Source organism: Oreochromis aureus, linkage group 5, assembly GCF_013358895.1.
Source record: "Oreochromis aureus strain Israel breed Guangdong linkage group 5, ZZ_aureus, whole genome shotgun sequence".
NCBI lineage: Eukaryota > Metazoa > Chordata > Actinopteri > Cichliformes > Cichlidae > Oreochromis > Oreochromis aureus.
The window spans coordinates 6,276,498-6,283,814 of NC_052946.1; the positions used below are offsets into that span (position 1 = coordinate 6,276,498).

General features: G+C 40.6%; 1 long non-coding RNA gene across 1 annotated transcript; it reads right to left on the reverse strand.

Annotated features, from left to right (window-relative positions):
* Window positions 1-529: 529 nt before the first annotated feature.
* LOC120440117 lies at window positions 530-6,553 on the reverse strand. The gene is made up of 2 exons (XR_005612978.1): window positions 5,790-6,553; window positions 530-1,936 (listed from the first exon to the last, which is right to left on the reverse strand). It is a non-coding gene; the product is annotated as an uncharacterized LOC120440117 (long non-coding RNA).
* Between the last annotated feature and the right edge of the window lie 764 nt (window positions 6,554-7,317).

Consider the following 7,317-nt stretch of genomic DNA (forward strand, 5'->3'; position numbering starts at 1 on the left):
AGGGTAGATGTTGTTGCGTTAAAAACAGCTGTTTGCAGATGTGTTCACCAAAAAGGAGGTGAGGCAGTTCCTGAAGCTGGCTGGGTACTACCGCTGGTTTGTTCCTGGCTTTGCGGAGCTGACCAGCTGCTTGACTGATCTCACCCAAAAAGGGTCCCCCAGATTTGGTCCAGTGGATGGAGCAGTGCCCGGCAGCATTTGTGCAAGTGGGACCTGTTGCTCCACACACCTAACTTCTCTCTCCCATTTACTCTGCAGACAGATGCCAGATGCTGGGGGGCATTTTGTCCCAGCAGGTAAGGGGGTCCACCACCCGATCCTCTACATCAGCTAACAGACCGAGAAGGAAAATACAGCATGATCGAAAAGGAATGCCTGGCTATCCAGTGGGCAGTCAGCTCCGTTCTGTATTACCTCCTGGGACACTCATTCACCCTCTGCTCAGACCATGCGCCGGTGCATGAAGGGTACTGTCAAGAGTTTATTTTTAATAAGACATTCTTCAGGTTGAATAAAGACACTCAGACAGTTAGAATATAATAACAGCAACGTGCATGCGTGAGGCCTCTGGCGAGACCCCGCGCACGGGTGAGGACTCTGGCGAGACCCACACCCTGAGTGCAGGCACAGTTCTTTATTTATAGGTTACATCGCGTATGCAAGTACATCACATTTCCTCTTTTAGAAGTTCCTCTAATCCAATGGTTGTGTGTGTGGGAGTGTGTGAGTCACATGTGTGTCTGGCTACTTCTTTTTAGGAAACGTGGTGCACTTTTGAACTCTTGTGGTTTGGGTGCTGCATCTGTTTCCGGTTTAACTTATTTATGTTGTAGAGTTAACTGTCAGCTTGCACAACAGTGGAAAAGTTCAGCAAATCTTATGAAATATATGAACACTTCATGATATGCTTGTTAATGAAAGATAATAAAACAACGAATAAAAACATATAAAACATAAAATCTTTCAACATTCCCTCCTGTTGTTAATATATTTCACACATACTCTATAGACTTCAGTAGACAATCACTTGCTCGCGCATTTTCAATTGCTACATCATGTGAAGTACAGGAAAATTTTTAAACACAGTCTTCTTCTTCCTCAGTTGCTATCGGGCTATAAGCTTGTGCCAGGAAGATTCCGGTTGCAGTGTCTTATTTGGATAAACAAAAGATACACCCTGCTTTTCTGGGACTCTAAGTCTCCATAGGCAGACCATGGTCATGTTATGGGCTATTTCGGGCGGTGTGACCGGAAGTGTTATTAAGCTCTTTATTGGTTCTTTTGGAGCACATGCACGCAGACTTGTATTTATTACTGTTTCTAGAGTTTGTATTAGGTTTACAAAGAATGCCATTTCAATTTTGTTATGGGGTACATAATTATGCATTAGTTGGCATTCCTCTGACCAGCATCGTCGTCGAGTCCTGTTGGGGACTGGGTCCTCTCCATCTGAAATGTCTGAATGTTCATTTTGCACGTCTATGTCAGGCATTGTTTGTGAGTGTCTGAGTAGTTACTTGGGTGATGGGTTGCTCTTCTGGTTTTGCAGGTTGGACTGATCTTCCTTTACTCTACCGGGCAGGTGGGGCTAGGTCGGTGCTCGGGCTACAATGGGGTTTCTTCAGGTCGACCAAGTTCACCAGATCACCTAGTGTGTCGACTGAAAGCGAGAAGTCAAGAGGGCGGGGTATACCCAATCTGCCCTCTCCTCCACTTACAGATCACTAGATGATAGGTGGACTGGTGTCTGGGCTTGTGTCCCCTTGTACTTTTTTGGCGTGGCTCTGGTGGATCCAGGAAGGTCTTTCAGCGATTTTGCACGCTGTCGGTGTTGTGAGCAGGACCTGATAAGGGCCCTCCCACCTCGGAGAGCTCCAGTTTTTCCTCTGGAGTACCTTGATCAGGATCCAGTCGCCTGGTTTCAACCTGGAAGAGACTGGAGAAGAATCATTCGGCAGTTGGTTGCTCAGAACTATTTCTTTGTTCTCTAGCAGTTTTGTCATCCATTCTGCTAGGGTTGTTTCTCTAACTTATTTGTCTATTGGTTCACTGGTGATGGGCAGAGGAAAAGGTCTACCATGTACAATTTCAAATGGTGTCAGTTTCTGCGAACATTGGGTTAATCTCATCCACATTTTTACTAGGCCTATATACTCTGGCCAGCATTTTGCTGAAGTTTCGAAATTTAGAGTGTATTTTGGAGATTATATCTCTTATCCCTCCTGTTGACGCATGGAGAGTAACTCCATGTGTCACTAAGGCTGCTGTTTTGTGTAGAGATTTTGGAAGTATTGGTTTTCCTTCACAAATCATCAAGTCATCTCTTAGTTTCGCTCCGCATTTCAGCCATTTCTTTTGCTCAGCTGTGGGAGCTGCTTTTTGTTCATCCTTTGTCAGTAAAATTGTTTCCCTTTGTAATGTCATAGTCATTCTTCTGATGTGCTGCACACTTGCAAATTGCTAAATGTCGCATCACATGAGGAGTTTCCTCCCATGTAAACAGATGTGTGCCATGATAAAACCTTCTCCACACACTAGAAACAAAAACTATATTTCAACCGTTGTTACATCTTATTCACTTATTTTATAATACAGTTATTTTTCAAATCTAATATCAATCAACTAATTTGCATATCAGCTTATAATGCGCTAAATTGACAGGTCAACAGAAATACACGTTCAAAAGATTATCACAAAAGAGAATTTCCTCCATACAGTAAATTACTTGTGTTGCATCAATCAAGGAGAAAGCATCTCACAATTTATTGTATTACCAACTAAATTTATTGTCTGATCACTGCTTGGTCATACCAGACTCTCTCTGTGTCTTTATTTTTCCTTCTCTGTTTTCACAAACGTTTCACCTATTGTCCTGCAAGCTGGAGAGTTAAATGTCAGTAGTGGGTAAATTCAGCAGTTGATAACAAAACTATTAAGTTTTTCCTGTTTTAACACCAATGTGAGATATAGAGGCGCACATATAGTGTGTGCTCTAGTGTAAGCTGCTCTTCATTGCATGTATGTGTGTTAGTGCGCTTGCATGCAGGGCCTCTGGGCCTGTCTCACCCAGAAGGGCATTTTCTTAACAGTTGCCTTTCACTCGCGTGTGTTAAGAAAGGCAAATGTGCTTGTAGCAGTTGTGAGATTATTATGCTGTCATATATTACATTATACCTGTAATCAAAATGAGTGAATCATAATACTGCTGGAGGCCACATCATACTTCTTGTGTAATCAGTATGTAGTTTTAGTTTGCATCACACTTCTTAGTTAAAAGAATGTGAAAATCATTAGATTTATTAGATAGGTTTGTATTATCCTATACTGCTGATTTACTGCTGATTCACTGTGAGTTACGCTGTTTCATGACATTTCATACTGCCGAGTTATGAAGAGAATATTGTATTCAGAGAGTAGGGGCCTCTCTCTTTTTTTTTTTTCTTTGTGATAGTAAAGAGAACAGAGCACATGCCACGGGAGCGTCACCCCCACCCTTGGTGGAAGCAGAAAAACAGGGAGCCAAGGTCTTAACTCAGGCTCACAAAGAGTCAGAAAGAATATGAATGCTTAGTTTGTGGCTGTGGCGCATTCTGTATAGCTTCTTTTCTTTGTTTAGTAGCTTTCTGCCTTCACCTGAGGGTGTGCCCTAAGCATGTGACTTCAGGTTTCCATAATTGGAGTTTATTTAAAGATAAATAAGATGATTTCATATATTGCTCGCAGATCATGCACTAGACGGTATGTTGCAGTATTAGCCTGGTTCAACACTTAAACAAAACATCACTCTTTGTTTTATTATTATTATTATTATTATTATTCTGTCTCAAAACAGAAAATGAAATTGTAGTTGTTCTTGGCTGAGAAACACAAAACCTCTCTTTTCCTTTTTTTTTCAAAACAAGAAACTAAGTTTTAATCTCTCAGCCTTGTCACATAAAACAAAACAGATAACCCAGCTCTCAGCTGGCTCTGGACTTATCATCATCAAGGACACAAAAGAAAAAGAAAAAGCTGCTGCCAGAAACAGAGCAGAAGTGTGAGGAAAAAAACTGAGCTCACAGACAGCTGCATGTGTGACCTTTAATATGCAGCTTCTGCTCTAAAAAACAAAATAAAAATTAAAAAAATGTGTAACTTGCTCATCAGCTTGGTAGTGTCCACATATTTAATTCATTTTATTCAGCTTCTCAAACCTGTAGCTTTAGCTGTTGTATACAGGGTGTGGCTCATTAGTTGTTAGTATAGGTTTGCTCTTCATCTTAACAAAGTCTCATCTAAGATGACAGGTTTACAAGCAGGTCAAGTGTCTCTATGCACCTGATTAGTGTAGTTATTTCCTTATTTTCTTTATCTCATATATCACTGTACTGAGTTTGAGCAAACCTTAAGCTTGAATCAGACTACTTTTAACAATCTTCCACCTCACATCATAACTGACTGAGGTGCCTCTTCCTATTAATAGTATGTCATTATTAATGTTATCATTGTATTGTTTTTCCTTTTTTATAACAGCAATAGTATATCACAATACACTACTTTACTACTAATATACAATAGTATATTAGTTTATATTTTATTATGTATCCATCAAAGGCCGATGTGACCTGCAGCTTCACACCTTCCCAAGCTGGAGACATTTTCCTTGGCTGAACAATGACGCAGCCTTAATATGCCTTATGCATCTCTCTTTTTTATTTGATATATTTTGTGTGGATTATCTGGTTTCACGCATTCTATTCATTCAGCTTGGCTGTCTTCCCAATTTTGTTTCATTGCTTTAATTTAAGTTAACCTTAATTTAACCTTTTGTTTATTCCACTTCATTCCTCTTTCCATGCTTTAAAATATTACAACTCTTGTGTATGTTCTGATTTCTTTTTAGCTTCCTTTTCAGTATTTATTTCTGCTTGGAGGGTTTCTTATAATTTAGTTAATGCATTTTCCCTCCCACGTGGGACATTTAGTTTTCTTTGGATTTCTCCATCTATATGCACTAATTTGTCCGGCGCCTGGACATTTCTTTTCTAGCCACTGCTCGTCAGCAGTGAGTTTTGTTGTTTTATTTCCCATTTTGATTTTGTGTTATTAATACTACAAACAGAACTGTGTGACCTTCTCTGGTATTAGAGTTAGGGGAGGTTATTAAGGCAGCCTTCTACCCTTGTCCTAATGTCAAGGGCGGCCTTAATTTTATGCGATGAAGCGCAACCTTTTCCCTTCCTCACCAGTATTTCAGTCGACACAGGAAAACAATAGAAGTGGTGTAGGGTCCTACTGTCCCTCTTCAAATGACACTCACTTCCTCTTTTTAAATACAAACAATTCACATACGCGGCAGTGTAATCCTATTTTAATTGACACTTTCCTTTTCCCATTTACTCCCGGAGTAAATTTGTCGACTACCAGCTTTTTTTATTGCGAAACGAGTCACCTCTGGACTGCCAGTTTCGTCTTACAAGCGAGTCTCTTAGACTACCAGCTTTTTTTATTGCGAAACGAGTCACCTCTGGACTGCCAGTTTCGTCTTACAAGCGAGTCTCTTAGACTACCAGCTTTTTTTTGCTGCGAAACGAGTCACCTCTGGACTGCCAGTTTCGTCTTACAAGCGAGTCTTTTAGACTACCAGCTTTTTTTTATTGCGAAACGAGTCTCTTCTGGACTGCCAGTTTCGTCTTACTAAGCGAGTCTTTTTTTAAACTGCCAGTCCCTACAGGACGAGTTTTTCCCTTAGAAAAGTGTCAATCTAAAAGACGATTATTCGCGATGTGTCTTTGAGTGTTAATATTCACCTGGTTATGATGATATAAGTGCCGGTCAGAGATTCCTCCTCGTTCCCCAGGATCGTGGACCTCTTACTAAGAACGCTGGCCAACCCCGAATTCACGCAGTTGGTCTTTTTCTCCTTCATAGGAAAGAGGCTGTCGACAGACTTCAGCGCGGGCTCTCCACGATGTCAGGAAACGACGAGGTCACTCCGTTGGAGCATAAAATTAGTTATAATTCGATGTCCTACATCCGGACTCGAAGGACCAATTAAATGTCAAGAGTTTATTTTTAATAAGACATTCTTCAGGTTGAATAAAGACACTCAGACAGTTAGAATATAATAACAGCAACGTGCATGCGTGAGGCCTCTGGCGAGACCCCGCGCACGGGTGAGGACTCTGGCGAGACCCACACCCTGAGTGCAGGCACAGTTCTTTATTTATAGGTTACATCGCGTATGCAAGTACATCACATTTCCTCTTTTAGAAGTTCCTCTAATCCAATGGTTGTGTGTGTGGGAGTGTGTGAGTCACATGTGTGTCTGGCTACTTCTTTTTAGGAAACGTGGTGCACTTTTGAACTCTTGTGGTTTGGGTGCTGCATCTGTTTCCGGTTTAACTTATTTATGTTGTAGAGTTAACTGTCAGCTTGCACAACAGTGGAAAAGTTCAGCAAATCTTATGAAATATATGAACACTTCATGATATGCTTGTTAATGAAAGATAATAAAACAACGAATAAAAACATATAAAACATAAAATCTTTCAACAGGTACCAACGCCCTTTAACTTCAAGGTGGTTCATAGGCTGGGGACGCTACTCTCAAAAACTGTGGATGCAACACAAAGACAGACTAATCAACATATTTGTTCTAGTTCTGCCTTGAGGCAGCTGTTGTTGTAATTTGGTGTAATATAAATAAAACTGAACTGAAATGAATTCTGGGATGTCGGTATCACACCACGAGCCATAGTGTTAGTAAGATGTTCCATGAAAAATGCTCTAGAATGCTCCAGCAGTACACACAGTGAACAGGTCCAGATTAATGACTAGGAGCAGTGGATGAGACAGCAGATGCCAGCTACCTCTATTGGGACACCGGTCAAACAACAAAGCAACATCTCTTGTTCAATTACTATCCAAGTGTATGAATTAAAAAAAAATACACCCCATTCAGAGTTTTTATGAGTTGGGGGGGAAACTACCCAAAACCATTCTATATATGATTACTGTGTATATGGCTATTTGGTCTATAGGGCAATGAGATTAGCTGCAGTTTTGTCCATTTCAATGTTCGTCTAATTTTTCAGCTCCAAATACAAAGATCGCACTGGAAAAAGTTCAGCTTAAAGCTACACAATGAGATTTCACTAACCATCAGAATTTCACCATTTATAGGAATTTTTGACCATTCTTCCAGAAGCTCATTTGTGAGGTCAGACAACAACATTGGAAAAGAAGACCTGGCTCGCAGTATCTGCTCTTCTTCAATCCAAAGGTGTTTTATCTAGGTCTTGAAGTCAGGACTCTGTACAGACCAGTCAAGTTCTT